The 16,095-nt window shown below is 38.4% G+C and overlaps 1 long non-coding RNA gene across 3 annotated transcripts in view; it reads left to right on the top strand.

Annotated features, from left to right (window-relative positions):
* LOC137202994 (uncharacterized) overlaps positions 1 to 16,095 on the top strand; it is a 615,935-nt gene that overhangs the window by 412,561 nt on the left and 187,279 nt on the right. The window lies entirely within an intron of this gene.

Genomic DNA, 16,095 nt, shown 5'->3' with positions numbered 1-16,095 from the left:
ATTGTCTTCCAATCTGTGAACATGGGATATCTTTCCATTTATTTAGATCTTCCCTTTCTTTAACATGTTTTGTGTTTTTGAGAGTACAAGTTTTGTATTTCTTTTGTTAAATTTTTTTCTAAGTGCTTTGTTCTTTAAAATGCTATTTTAAATGGAAATGTTTTCTCAACTTTATTTTCAGATTATTCATAGCTTATTTATAGAAACAGTTTATTTTTTATATTGATCTGTGTCCTGCAACTCTACTAAACTTGTTTATTAGTTCTAATAGTTTTTTAGTGGATTTATTAGGATTTTCTACATAAAAGACTATGTCATCTACAAATAGAGATATTTTTACTTTTTCTTTCTAATCTTGATGCTGTTATTTTCTCTTTCCTGCCTAACTGCCCTGGCTAGAACTTCTAGTACAAAATTAAGTAGAGGTTATGAGAATGAACATCTTTGTCTTGTTTTTGATCTTAGGAGGAAGGCATTGGTCTTTCACATTATGGTATTTTAGTGTTTTTTTTTTTTAAATCATGAAAATGTGTTGAATTTTGTCAACTGTTTTTCTGTGTCTACTGAGATGACCATGTGGGTTTTTCCTTTATTTTATAAATATGGTGATTACATTAATTAATTTTCTGATGTTAAAGCAACCTTGCATTACCAAAATAAACCTTACTTGATCATGTTGTATAATACTTTTTATATGTCTAGATTGATTTGATAGTATTTTGTTGGATCTTTTTGCATCTATCTTTATAAGAGATATTTTTCTATAGTGTTCTTTTATGATATCTGTGTCTGGTTTTGGTATTAGGATAATAACCCCATAGAATGAATTAGGAAGTGTTCTCTTCTGTTTTTTTCAAGTGTTTCTAAAAAATTGCTATTATTTCTTTTTAAAATATTAGATACAATTTATTTGTGAAGGCATCTGATCCTGGGCTTTTCTTTGTGGGAAGTTTAAAATTGCTAGTTCAGTCTCCCTATTTGTTATAGGTCTATTCATATTTTCCATTTCTTCTTGGTAGTTTGCGTCTCTCTAGGAATCTGTTTATTTTATCTAAGTTATCTAATTCATTGCATACAGTTTTTCCGTAGTATTCCCTTAAAACCTATTTATTTTGTAAGCTTGGTGGTGATGTCCCTTCTTTCATTTCTGAGTCTAGTAATTTAAGCCTTTTTTCTTTTTCTTGATCAGTCTGGCTAAATGTTTGTCAATTTTGTTGATCTTTCAAAGAATCAATTTTTCATTCTGTTGATTTTCACTATTGTTTTTCTATTCTCTATTTCTTTTATTTCTGCTCTAGTCTTTATTACTTCCTTTCTTCTGCTTGATTTAGATTTAGTTCACTCTTCTTTTTTCAGTGTCCTAAGGTAGATGGTTAGATTATTGACTTGAGATCTTCCTTTTTTTTTTTTTTGTAGTACACGGGCCTCTCACTGCTGTGGCCTCTCCCTTTGCAGAGCACAGGCTCCAGATGCGCAGGCTCAGCGGCCATGGCTCACGGGCCTAGCCTCTACGTGGCATGTGGGGTCCTCCCGGACCGGGGCACGAACCCGTGTCCCCTGCATCGGCAGGTTGACTTTCAACCACTGCGCCACCAGGGAAGCCCGAGATCTTTCTTTTCAAAACTATAAGCATTTATTATAATTTCCTTCCAAATGCTTCTTTAGTTGATACATTTTCCCAAGTACTGCTTTAATTGAATCCCATAAAGTCTGCCATATTATGGTTTTTGTTTTCATCATCACAAAGTATTTTCTAATTTTCCTTGTGATTTACTTCTTGACCTATTGGTAATTTTGAAGTATATTATTTAATTTCCACATACTTGTGAATTTATTAAATTTCCTTCTGTTATTGAGTTCTCACTTCATCCCATTGTGGTTGGAGAGCATTCTTTGTATACTTTCAATCTTTCCATTTCTATTGAGGTTTTTTAATGGTCTACCACATGGTCTATCTTTGTGAATGATCCATGTGTGCTTGAGAAAAATGTATTGTGCTTTTATGGGGTGGACTGTTGTATAGCATGTTGTTAGGTTTAGTTGATTTAGTGTCATTCAAGTCTTCATGTACTTGTTGATCTCCTGCTTGGTGGTTCTATCCATTTTCGAAAGTGGGACACTGAAGGTTCCAACCAGTACTGTTGAATTGTCTGTTTCTCCCTTCAATCTGTCAGTTTTTGCTTTTGTATTGTGGAGACTCTGTTGTTAGGTGCATATATGCATGTAAGTGTTATATCTTACTCATGGGTTGATCCATTTATTATTATTAAATGATCATCATTATTTCTAGTAACATATTTTTGTTTTAAAGTCTGTTTTGTCTAATATTAGAATAGCTATTCTAGCTCTCCTATGGTTGCTCTTTCCATGATTTAATTTCCATTGAAATGAGCTGGAGTGTCGGGTGAAGGAGTGGGTCATGGTTCAAATGCCACAGACTCTTGCTTTTCCTATCAAGATTTATTAGATTTTCTTAAATAAATGTTTCTCCACTTGTTGTATGCCATTAGGATAATTTCCAGAGACTTCAAATTATTTAAAAAATAAATTTCATCAGTTATGGTTGTTTTGCTGGGGGGAAGATTCTTGGAGACTCTCACACCATCATTGTAGAAGTGGTACTCCTCAAATTTGATTTTAATCTCATCTCCATCTTCTCATCACCCCCACCATGTGCCTTTTCTTTCAGATTCAATTGTAACTTAAAAGACCTGAAGTGGGGAGGTTGTATGGAATCTGCTTTTGCATACCTCCTTCCATTTCCTTTTCTAGGTCTGGAAGGAGGGATTAAGGGAATAAATAAATGAATATTTATTTTTTAGTGTAACTGTGTGGTTACATTATCTTTTAATAAATTCTTTCAGCTTAACAAACTAAAGCAGATGGCCATTTTGTGCTCTCTGTGTGGCAGCATCCAATCCTTGCTTTCTCATTGGTGTGTAAATGTGAGTTTTGTGGAGGGGACCATGGGACCTCCCTACTACTGCATGTTTCTCTGAGGTGGGAGATGTATATCTCAGGAGTATATTCCAAAAGGTCTCCAAGTTGATCTCAGGAGACAATGTGCTCTATGCAGCAGCAGAGATGGGGATCTTTCCAGGACTGAGTAGAAGATGAATGCCCCATTTCCAAGGATCCACCTTACCTGAGTTCTTCCTTTTGGTGGGGCCTCACTATTGAGTGCTTAATAGGGGACCAACAGTTTTAAACAGAACTTAGTTTTAATTTAGAACCAGAGTATAGAAGATTTTTAATGGTGCAGAATTAAATCAAGTCTAATTCTTAAAATCAATGACAAAGGATAGGTGTGTTAACATAAAATAAATTATAACTTTAAGACCAAGTTTAACAAAGGTGAAAATTGTATTCCCATTATTGAAATGTTGCTTAACTAAGCAAGAGTAACTCTCAAATTCACTATACTATATAAAATACTTTATCTTTCTTTACTTGGAGGAGGGTCAGCCTTTTTTTCTATTCAAGCCTTCAACTGATTGGATGAAGTCCACCACATTAGGGAGGGCAGTCTTCTTTTCTCAGTCTACTGATTTAAATGTTCATCTCATCCAAAAACACCCTTACAGAAACACCCAGAATAATGCTTATCAAATATCTGGGGTACCTTGTGGTCCAGTCAAGTTGACACATAATAACTGTTAAACTCCCTCAGTCTCTCCTTTCTTCCCTTCTTGCCCCATTTTCCTGGCTGTAACTGCCCAGAATAGAGCTTCCATTGCACTGAGTTGGGTTGTAGAGTGTATGAGCATGCTGTGACTCAAATGCCACTGATTCTTCTTATTCTTATCAAGATTTATTAGATTTTTCTTCAATTATGTTTCTCCATTTGCTGTATGCTGTTAGGAGAACTTCTGGAGACTTTAAAATTTTAAATTCATCAGATAAAATGAAATCCATCCTCCCTTTCTTCTTTCCTTCCTTCCTTCTTTCCTTCCTTCCTTCCTCCAACACATGTTTATTAGGACCTCTAGCCCTGCCATAGTCTCATTAGGGGAAAGTAACTTATCCACCCATCCTTGTTTATCAAACTCTTTGAGGAATAACTTGCAAAGATTGGAGATCCAAGAACTCTGGATGTGGACACTGAATGCCAGCCCTTGGATTCCCAGTGAAGGGTGTGGCCTGGAAAAGAGGTTTACATTGGTAAGCATCAGACAAGGTCTTTTTATAATGGAATGTTTACTTCAAAAATCATCTGTATTCTGTGATTTAGAGGAGTATACATAGGTGAAAATTATGCATTTATTGATTTCAGTGTTCCACATTCTGGATTTGGCCCCAATTTCAAGATTTGAATTCTTTTAAATTAATACAGATGCTGTACATTATTGTCTTTTCTTTTAATGCATTTAAGCAGTAAATGCATTAAAGCAGTAACCAAGTGACTATAGTTACTGTCTTCTGCAAAGAGTGAGTTTTTGTTATTTGATTATGTTTTTGAATATTTTGTATGCCTAGATAGAGCTAACATTTCATTTTATAGATATTATACATTGTGGGTATTAAAGTAGTGATGTATTTAGATTTTTCCCTGTAAAGTATTTATGTTCCTACATCAGGAAATTGAATCATGATTTTATAACTTTCTTTAGTAAAAATAGCTAAGAGAGTTGTTTTGAAACGTGGGAAATGAACCATCTCTAATTCAACATTTTAATCATGGATACTTGCGGGGGTATCTTTTGGAATCCAAGTATTAAGAATAATTATTGGCTCCTGAAACAATGGGCATTAATTGTGTGTGTTTGTCCGTGTGTGCATGTGTGTGTGTGTGTGTATGTGTGTGTGTGCTTATGTTCAATTCAAGAAATGGAGATTAAATGCACTCTATGTCCAAGAATCTGTGCCAGAGTCACAAAAGTCATCCATCAGCTTTCAGTCTCCTTGGAGGGTGGGGAACATGTAACTAAGATGGTAGAAAGCCTAAGAAAGTCCCTTCATAGGTTGGAATAAATACTAAAGAGAATAGGTTGGAATAAATACTAGAGAAGAGAATAAGTGCAATTTGTTGGAGGACCCAGGATATGCACAAGGGAGGTGATATTGAGATTATACACAGTTTGAGAAGGAATTAATTGCTTCCATGTTCTTTGCATTTTCATTACAGTATTTGTTTCATTCAGCTTTAGCATACTTCATTATTTGTACTTGCTTCTTGACTAGTTTTAAAGCTTCTTGAGGACAGGGACCTTGTCTTAATCATATTTGCTCCATATGCCTGCCATTCCTTTGCATCCTTTCATCTAATCTCCACGGCAGTTGCTAAACAAATGTTTGTTTAATTAAATTTAGCACTACTATGAAGAGAAAATTATTCAGAAGCTCAGAGCTCTAATCTGTATGGGTCAAAATACCTTTGATAAGAGAGTTTCAGATAAACAGATAAATCCTGTGAAGTAATTAACACTTCCCTTTGAAAAGCAATGTGGGCCCAGATAAAGTCAGAAGCTATGAAAATATTTTTGAGTAGCAAAGGGGATGTGACAGGATATCCTTGTCTACAGATACACAGGAAAAAAAAGGTAAGTGGTGCTTGTAACAGATAGTACTGATGTACTTATTTTGTACCCATGAGTATAGATTTAGCTGTTGCTTAGGATTAACTATAGTGCCCACCTCCCTATGCAAGGCTGTGTTATAAGGTATGAGTAGATAAAGAAAACTTGGTTCATGCCCGCAAGGAGGTTTTCAAAGTATATTTACCTCAGAAACATAATATCAGCATTGCTTCTCTTGCTTCTGCCTTCCCAGTTTCTCATTAGTTGATTCTCACTACCCAGCATCAGCTGTGTCCTGATTCTAAAGCTCATCCTGAGTGAGGCAGAAATATAGCCTCATTTTCACTATTCAGAAGGACTTGAAAATGAGTCCCACTCTTGGACCTGGGATCCAGGACCCAGGACCCAGGCAAGGGCGCTGGGCATGTTGCTTTCTTAACAGTTAGATTTGGAAGGGACACTGTTTTGTCATCACACTGCTGGAGTTGTAGTATTTGCTATTCTTTTGCTTTTATCTGGTCTGGCACCTTCCTTTTCCTGGACTTCCACCTTACCTCCCACTCTTCTGTCAGCCAAATCTCTCTGTCCATTTCCTTTGGCCCTCTGGCCCCAAACATCAACCTGTTTGGTTGCATTCAGTCTCTTTCCCTGAGGGTTAGGGCATCATCCTGGTGTATCAGACTGCAGGCCCCAACTCTAAAGGGAATGGATAGAGCTCCCAGCACTGCCATTATTGTCCTCTTCCATCTCCCGAGAGTTCTTACTCTCCTCCTTTTTCAATTTGCTATTCATGTGCACTCTGTCAGACCAGCTCACCCAGGAATTGTGCTGAGTTTTCTGGACTCCTTGGATTCTAAGTCTAGACAGCTGCCTTTCCCTGGGCCAGCCTCTGTAGCTGGGCCAGATGCTGTGCTATCCCCATCACCATTCTAACTCTACCTGGTTTCTCTCCTCTTTCTTCCAGTCCCATGTTTCTGAGGTCTCTTCAAACATAAAGCTCAAGTGCAGGTAGGTATTGCCAAATCAATCTTGTATTAAATGATGCTTCCAATCTCGATAAAATAGCAAGTACACATATGTATTCAACTGAAAATCCATCCTCTTTAAATACTAACTTTGTGTCCAAGCGTTGGTATTTCTTTCCATCCATCCCTCCATCCATCCATCCTTCCAACTGATATTTAGCAAGAAACTACTGAATTCAAGCCATCTGGCTCAAATGATGACTGGTAAATTTAAGCCATACAAAAACTCTAAAGGTAAAACTCTGCTAGCCTCAGAGTTTCTGAGATGACAACATGAATTCTTTTAACTTTTCTGCAATATTATTATGAGTTATAAATTCTAGACCATGAAAGTAACTTTGAGACTAAGTGTATTTTAAGTTCAAGTAATAAAAATATGATCTCCACTCTATTATATGGGATTTTAAAGCTAACTGTTATGTGTCAGGTACTTTACATAGTTTATAAGTTTTATCATTATCCACAATTTAAGATATGAAAATAAAAAATGGAGGCTCAGAGAAAATTAAGTAACTTGTCCAAAGTCAATTGTCAGAAAGGAGTGGAGAAAGAGTAAAACTTAAGTATTTCCAGATCTAAAGTCCAGGTTCTTATATCTCACCATATCACCTCTCTAATATTTAATAAAGATTAAAAGCAGCATTTGAATTTTTAGAATATGATTCTATTAGAATATTTTATTATTTTTTCTTTAAAAATGGTGCTTTTTAAAATTCACTCTGATAAATCTACCCTTACAAGGTAATGTTACATTGCCATCTCCAGCCCCAGCCCTGCCCCCAGTATTTGTTTAGCATTTACATAATCAGGAATACAGCTAAAGAAAGGGGTTTGACCAGTAAAAGGAAACCACATGGCTTCACTTCGGCTCAGGAACTTTGCTTGTGGTACAGTATTTCTGCTCCTCGCTCAAATTTTAACAGCTCTGAATTTTTGCCAAATTCTAACATGACCATTATGTGGTCTCCCAGTCCATAGCAGCAAGTGGTGAGGATGATGAAGGCATATAACTGCAAGAAATCATAGCTGCCATGTTTTGATGAGGAAAAGTGGGAAAACTATAATAGCAGGCAAAGGGACTAAGAAAACAGTATTTAAGAGATCATTTATTGTCAGACACTAGGTATACCTGCCTCAGTATGGCATTGTTGTATGATAATTGCCTCTTTACAACCATTTTGAAGGAAGCTGGTGCATAGGGACACACATACTGATGACTTTGGGAACCAAGTGAAAAATTAAAATATATTGCAGTTCTTTTTCTTGGAAGGCAGGAAAGTATATACTGCATATAAGGGTGCTGAAATCCAAAATGGTTTTAGGGCTTCAAGGAATGAGCTTCTATTACCTGAAAAATTCATTTGTTTGGAATATGCATCCCAGTGCTACCTCTTACCCTCTCTGTGACCTTAGGAAATTTACTCAATTTCTCGTAGACTGTTCCTGTCTCTTTAAAATGAGGCTGATGGTAATGATGATAGGTCTGTTGTGAGGATTATATCAGGTCAAGTGTTAACACAACTCCAGCATGTGGTAAGTACTGAAAAAAGAGTTTGCTATTAAATTTTAGGTTCTGTCCATTCACACTTTGCCCATGTTTTCACTTGGGTCCATGGATTTAGGTTTTTCGAGTTTCAGAGTTAAAAAAAATTCATCCTTAGAGGTGTGTTTATTAGGGAGTTTGCTTACAGTATCTTGAGATCCATCCTTGCCTGAGTTCCTTATTACTTCTTACAGTTACATGAGACTCACTTACATTTCTCATCTCTTTTTTTCTCACCAGTCACTCCATAGGGACCACATGGCAGCCATGATCTAGTTTAAAGAGCACTAGGCCAGCCTCCAGAGACCCAGATTTCATTTTGTCTCTGCCAGTAACTCACTGTGTGAACTCGGATAAGCAGCTTAACTTCTCTGGGCTTTTTTAGTCTGAGTTACTCCCTAATATTCTTATCACCTGCTTTTATAGCATTTTCTATCAGTCTTTGGAACTATTTAAATGCTTTGTTCGGATAAATTTAAATATATTCATACTACAGTGTTTAAGTATATGGACTCTGGGGTCAGTTTGACTAGCGCCAATACCCTTTGTGAGGGTAGATGAATTACCTAACTTGTCTGTACCTCTTTCTACTTATTTATAAAATGGAGATAAAAGTATTACTTCGTAGGTTTGCTGTAAGTATTAAAAAAACTACTAGTACACCTGCAGCATTTGAAACCATGCCTAGCATATAGTAAAAGCCCGAGAAGAGATACGGAGATGAAATCATTCTTAAAGAGCTGACAATTTAGTGAGGAGATTAAAGCATACACCAATAACAAGGAGGAGTATGATACATATTCAGTAGAGGAGAAATTGTAGAGTCTGATGGAGCATGGAGGAGGGAGCAATTAATTTCTACTGAAAGGCCCAGGGAAGGGCTCATGAATTAGGTCCACTGTGGTCTAGGTATGGAGGAGTGAGCTGGATTCAAGGGAATGATTTCTTGGTGGAAGAAACAAGAGGAATCAGATGAGAAAACACAGAAAGTACCTGATATGCAGCTCTCTTTAGCTGCAGTGTTGATGCTGAATGAGGGCGTGAACTGGGAGATGAAGTTGGGAGAGTGGTCTGGGATTAGATCAGCAAGAAGTTTAGTGCTTTGCTAAGGGGTACGGAGTTGACTGTACGGGCAATAGGAAGCATTGAAGGCTGTTGAAGTGATATGATACCATTTGTGAGTTGGGAGAAAGACACATGTGATTCTGTCAAGGAGAAATTAGAGGAGAGAGAAACTGGAGTCAGAGAGGACAGTTAGAGGCCATTAGAATAGTCTAGTGAGAGATTGTGAGGGTCTAAATTGGAGAAGTGGTTGGGGGTGAAAAGAAGGGCTAGAACTGAAAGCTGGGAAAGTAGATGCTGTCTTGCAAATTCCCCCCGAACATTTTTCCTTTTTCTCCAAGCTATGGTTCCTCCTGTCCACCTACCCAGGTTCTGTGGAATTCCTTCTATGGTGATCCCGCTGTACTCAGTAACTCACGTGTACCTAACCACAGGGTTGAATGGCAAGACCTCAGTGAACTAGGAAGCCGACAGCTTTTATTCTCACTTGTTTAAGGTAGGGGATATTTTAGAAGCAGAAGACAATCACACAACAAAGAGCTTTTGTGTAATTGAGAGGCTTCCAAGCAATAATTAATCTGAAAGTCTTCCTTTTCTTATAGGATACCGAACTATTGCGAGGTGCATTTGAACCTCTTCATTATATATCTGCAGTGGATGCTGTGTAACAGTAATTTTGTGGGGTGCATTTTGTAATGCAGAATCTGTTGTATGGAGACATTGTCTTTCATCATTGCCTGGGTTTATGTAATAGCAAATATGAAAGGGAACATCTAGAGCAATAGAATTAACTATTATCGGTGGCATCTATGCATTGCAAGGCAGATGTTCTCTCTACTTGAAAGAGTACACTTTAAGCAATTGAAGGTCACTGGGATTCTCTTTAATTAGTCATACCTGGTCTGACAAAAGACGGTGAAGTTCATGAATCTGTGTGAAATGTGAATCAGAAACCAATCAGTGAGCACCGATGAAACAGAATAACAAAAGAAGATCAGAACCAGGTAGAAACATAAAGTTAACAACTTTAGAGAGACAGCAAGGCCCTGATGAGAAGAGATTGCTATAGTATGGTTCTGGGCTTCATTAATAATTATTCTGCATTGACATGTATGATTATGTAGGTTTATATATGTAGATTATATAGGTTATATAGGTTTATATATGTAGATTATATAGATATATGTAGATTATATAGATATATGCATAGATGTATATACATGGTATATATCTATGCACGTACATCAGTGATGAAAAATTCATTCAACCAATGTTTACTTAACACTGTGTGCTAGACACTCTCCTAGGTACTGAGGATAAAACAGTCAACGAAAACAGACCAGGTCCTGAAGAGCTTATATTCTAGTAGGAGAAACAGACAATAAATATATGTAGAATCAGGAGATGATAAGCTCTAAGAATAAAAATAGAGAACATGTTAGGGGGGCAGAGAATGAAAGGCAGAGGGAGGGTTGTGTTTCATATAGTATGTTTATAGTAAGGAAGGGCCTCCTTAGTGTGGTGATCTCTGAGCCAAGAATTGAAGAAGGCTTGCAGAGATCTGGGAAGGAAAAGTGGTCCAGCCAGAGAGGACAGGAAGTACAAAGCCCTGAGATGAGATGTCTTGGTATTTCTGAGGAACAGCAATAAGGCAAGGTAGTGGGAGCAGAGAGAGGTAGAGGAGATGCTAGGAGACAAGGTCAGAGGAACAGCTAAGTCTTTCAGGCCTTTGTAGGACATAGTAAGGACTTGGATTTTATTCTGAGTCAGATGGAAGCTTCTAGAAGCATATTATTAGTATGTATGCTAACCACATAGAGTTAATTTTATAACTTGCATCTAATTCTTCATGATCCTATTTTTACATCTAAACATTCCTAAAATAAGAGATGTCCCCATCTAGTCCTCTTTTGTCTCGTTTGCCTTCTTCCTGTCAACAGTGCCCCAGCACACTGCAGAGGCGGCTCTGGATGCTCTCCTGGGTTCTGCCACTGTATCCTTGGGTAGCTTTAGTAAAACATTCTTTTTTTTTTTTTTTTTAATCTTTATTGGAGTGTAATTGCTTTACAATGTTGTGTTAGTCTCTGCTGTACAACAAAGTGAATCAGCTGTATGTATACATATATCCCCATATCCCCTCCCTCTTGAGCCTCCCTCCCACCCTCCCTATCCCACTCCTCTAGGTCGTCACAAAGCATCAAGCTGATCTCCCTATGCTATGCAGCAGCTTCCCACTAGCTACCTATTTTACATTTGGTAGTGCATATGTGTCAATGCTACTCTCTCACTTCGTTCTGGCTTCCCATTCCCCTGCTGTGTCCTCGAGTCCATTCTCTATGCCTGCGTCTTTATTCCTGCCCTGCCATTAGGTTCATCAGTACCATTTAAAAATTAATTAATTAATTAATTAAGTTTGGCTGTGTTGGGTCTTCGTTGCCATGCACGGGCTTTCTCTGGTTGCGGTGAGTGGGGGCTACTCTTCGTTGCAGTGCGCGGGCTTCTCATTGTGGTGGCTTCTCTTGCTGTGGAGCGTAGGCTCTAGGCGCGTGGTCTTCAATAGTTGTGGCACGCAGGCTCAGTAGTTGTGGCTCGTGGGCTCTAGAGCTGGCAGGCTCAATAGTTGGTGGCGTACAGGCTTAGTTGCTCCACGGCATGTGGATCTTCCCGGACCAGGGCTTGAACCCAAGTCCCCCGCATTGGCAGGCAGAGTCCCAACCACTGTGCCACAGGGGAAGTCCCAGTACCTTTTTTTTAGATTCCTATATATGCATAAGTATACGGTATTTGTTTTTCTCTATCTGACTTACTTCACTCTGTATGACAGACTCTAGGTGCACCCACCTCACTACAAATAACTCAATTTCATTCCTTTTTATGGCTGAGTAATATTCCATTGTATATATGTAACACATCTTCTTTATCCATTCATCTGTCGATGGACATTTATGTTGCTTCCATGTCCTGGCTATTGTAAATAGTGCTGCAATGAACATTGTGGTACATGACTCTTTTTGAATTATGGTTTTCTCAGGGTATATGCCCACTATTGGGATTGCTAGGTCATATGGTAGTTCCAATTTTAGTTTTTTAAGGAACCTCCATACTGTTCTCCATAGTGGCTGTATCAATTTACATTCCCACCAATAGTGCAGGAGGGTTCCCTTTTCTCCACACCCTCTCCAGCATTTATTGTTTGTAGATTTTTTGATGATGGCCATTCTGACCAGTGTGACGTGATATCTCATTGTGATTTTGATTTGCATTTCTCTAATGATTAGTGATGCTGAGCATCTTTTCATGTGTTTGTTGGCAATCTGTATGTCTTCTTTGGACAAATGTCTATTTAAGTCTTCTGCCCATTTTTGGACTGGGTTGTAAGACACTCAGAACTTAGTTCTCCTACCAAGAAAATAGGAGTACTCTCATCAAATTCACTTTATTAATGATTTAACAAGAAAAAAAGAAATAAAATAATACCCAAACTCACAATCTTATAATATTCTTTGTCTTTACATAATTGCCACAGGGCTTAGCATGTAGTAGGTATGCAATAAAAACTTACGGAATTGAATTAGAAAGGTAAAATGGGAGAATATGTAAAATGCTCTCCAAGTTTCTTCAGGGCTAATGTAATTTTATTTGCTTAGCTCAAAATATACTCTTTCTGGGGAGCATGACTCTTGATAGCCAGAAAGTGAGTTATTTTTGTTTTCCTAATGCTTCTATGACACTCTTTTTTAAGAGTTTATTTAATTCTTTAAGTTAGAGAATGAAATGGTTCATTCTGCTTAGATTGGACTTTTGATGATGCTACAGATATATAATTATTCCTTTCACAAAATTTCACCAAGAATCTTAGCACATGCCTTCTCTTATAAAGCTTTGCAGAAAGTTACATGATACTTCTTTTGTGTCCTTTGAGTCTAGCTTTTTTGATAAATTGTTTGCAAAAATGGCCCGGAATTCTTCCTCTTTCTATACGCATGCCCTTTTGTGATGTGACTTTGCAGCAGCTGCCCTCAAGAGGTGGTATCAGTTTCTCTACCACTTGAATCTGGGCTTGCTCTGCCAGTGGGACATTAGCACATGTGATGCAAGTAGAACCTTCAAAAATATAGCACACGGGACCCTCCCTGGCTGCTCTTGGTAACCCTGTTACTACTACTATGTGGATAAGCTCAGGCTTACTTGCTGGATGATGAGTAACATATGACCAGTTACTTTTTTTGCTGCTGGCAGTAGACAGGCAACCACAAGACATGCCAATGAGGCTATTGTCAGCTAACTGACACATGATTGGGTCTGAGCAACAACATGTGGACCAGAGATGAATGGTGTCAGCTGAGCCTAACCCAAATTGCTAATCCACAGAACTGTGAGCAAATAAATGTTTTAAGTGCTAAGTTTGGGACAGAAAAATCTAACTGATATAGCTCATATCCCTATTTGTTTATATTCTGTGAACCCCAAAGTGTATTTTCTTTTTGCTTCTCTTTTCTCCAAAACACACACTGTGGTAGAGACATAAGGCTTCTGATCATGAGTGCCAACGTACGGCAGGGGGGTAGTTTCCCCCCACACCACCAAACTTCTGACACCAGCTGGGTGTCCTACAATTCAACTGAATTCTGTCACCACTACTTGGAGACAGCATCAAATTCCACAGATTAAGGGCTCAGTCCCACAGGACTGTCCTCCACCTCAGATGCCACTTGCAAATCCAGGTTGTTACTTGTACTTCTGACCAACTGGCTATAAACCAGAAGTTCTCATGACTTCATCCACGGGTTCAATAAATTTGTTCGAGTGGTTTGCAGAACTCAGGAAACCCATTCACTCACTAGATGACCAGATTATTACAAAGGATATTAAAGGATACAAATCAATAGCCAAATGAAGAGATACTTAGGGCGAGGTACCAAACAAAGGAGTTGCCTCCCGCGGAGTTTGGGCTCGGCATAGTGACATGTGGAATGTTCTGATTCACCAACCTGGAAGCTTTCTGAACTGCTTGCTTTTGAGTTTTCACGGAGGCTTCATGACATAGACGTGATTGATTAAATCATTGCCCATTGGTAGTTGATTCAATCTCCAGCTCCTTTCCTGTCCCCAGAAATTAGAGGGGGTGGGACAGAAAGTTCCACCCCTTTATCTAAGGTTGGTTCCCCTGGCAACCAGCCCCCATCTTTAGGTGCTTTGTAAAAGTCACCTTGTTAACATAAACCCAGTTGTGGTGAAAAGGGGCTTGTTATGAACAACAAGACACCCATTTCACCTTTATGGCTCTGAAGTGATTTTAGGAAGAGGACAAGAGACCAAAGATACTCCCATTGCTCTTATAGCTCAGGAAATTCCAAGGCTTTTGGGAGCTGTGAGCCAGGAACCATGGACAAAGATCAAATACATCAGAGAAATGTATTTTGGTCATCTGAGTAATATAGATATATATTTCTTTTATCACAGTGTTGTAGACAGCTAGTCCCCCAACATCCACTTTTTTCTTTTTCTTTATTAATAGACCTCCCCACTTCCTCTACCTCCTCATATTTGAGTTTTATCTGGGCACACAGCTGTCCAGCTTAGACTAAATTTCCCAGCTTCTCTTGTGGCTAAGGTGTGGTCACGTGACGAAGTTTTGTCCAGTGGGCTGTGAGTGGGAGAAATGTGTGGTTAGAAAGCTGCTTGTTCTTCACTCTCTCTTCCTTCCTCTCATTTTCCCCTCCTCGTTTTCTCAGGCTGGCATATTGAGTCACCTTAGACCCAGAGATGGAAGCCACATGTTAAGGGTAGCAGAGATAACCCACCAGCTCAGGTCCCAGAATGACTTTGCAAATCAGATCTAGTTACCCATCCTGAACCACTTGCCTACCGCTGGTGTGTTACGTGAGAGAAAAATAAACTCCCATGTTAAGTATGCCACTATATTTTCAGGTCTCTTTATTATAGCAGCTTGACTTTTACCCTAACTCATGCTTAACATTGCAGACCCAAACACATAAACACACACTGCCTAATACAGTACTTAGAACTCAGGAGCTCAGTAAATGCTAGATTCATGCACTTATTCAATAACAGTGACTGAGCTCCTATTGTGTATTAGGCAGAAAGTTGCACAGGTAATTGCTTTTTTTTTTTTTTTCTGGTCGGGAGCTAACAAATGAGAAGGGAAAGATAGAAAAAAATTAACATAAAAGGGAAATTAAAGGTGACGAGAACTGTAACAGAGGACTCTGTCAGGGGTGGTATCCAGAGAAAATGAAAGGATTTGGACATCTCTTAAAAGTTTGCCGCAGTAGGATGAAACACAAATCATGAAACGAAGCATCCATTCAACACAACTGTACAATTTCTTTCACAGAGTTTGGAGCCTCCTCTCACTTGTTTCTGGGTCACTGACCTTGAGCTGGGGCGGGGGTAGGGGATGGCTACTGGCTTACTGTTTTCTCACTTCAGACTTCCAACACTAGCTTTTCAAAGGGTTTTGTGTGTCGGGTGTAGGGGTGGCAGTAGGGACGAAAGTTAGGTTTAGAGGATTACTGACAATCCTGTAATAACTTTTGAAATAGCTTTTCAGATCAATTCCCATTCATTTCCAACTTTACAGAGAAAAGGGGACCAGGGAAGAATCAACAGTTATGAGAAAAACTAAGGAAAACACTTCACTCACCACAACTGGAAATGGGAGATATCTCTTTATTCTCATATCCCATTTTCTATTCCCCAACATCTCCTGTGGTTTATTTGTGTTTTCCTCCTATCATCCACAATGATTTTTATTTTATATTGAGAATATCCTGGGAAGAAGATACTAAGCGAGAAATCACTGCAAAAGTTCCAGAAGAGAACATATATAATATCTTGGGTGTTAACTAAGAGATGCTAAGCATGAAGAAGAAATTGTGTCAAATTAGGTAGTCCTGTCTGTTTTGTCTAATTGCACAAAATCTCC

This window comes from Pseudorca crassidens, chromosome 11 (assembly GCF_039906515.1).
Source record: "Pseudorca crassidens isolate mPseCra1 chromosome 11, mPseCra1.hap1, whole genome shotgun sequence".
NCBI classification, from domain to species: Eukaryota; Metazoa; Chordata; class Mammalia; order Artiodactyla; family Delphinidae; genus Pseudorca; species Pseudorca crassidens.
This window is presented reverse-complemented; position numbering and strand designations above follow the sequence as displayed.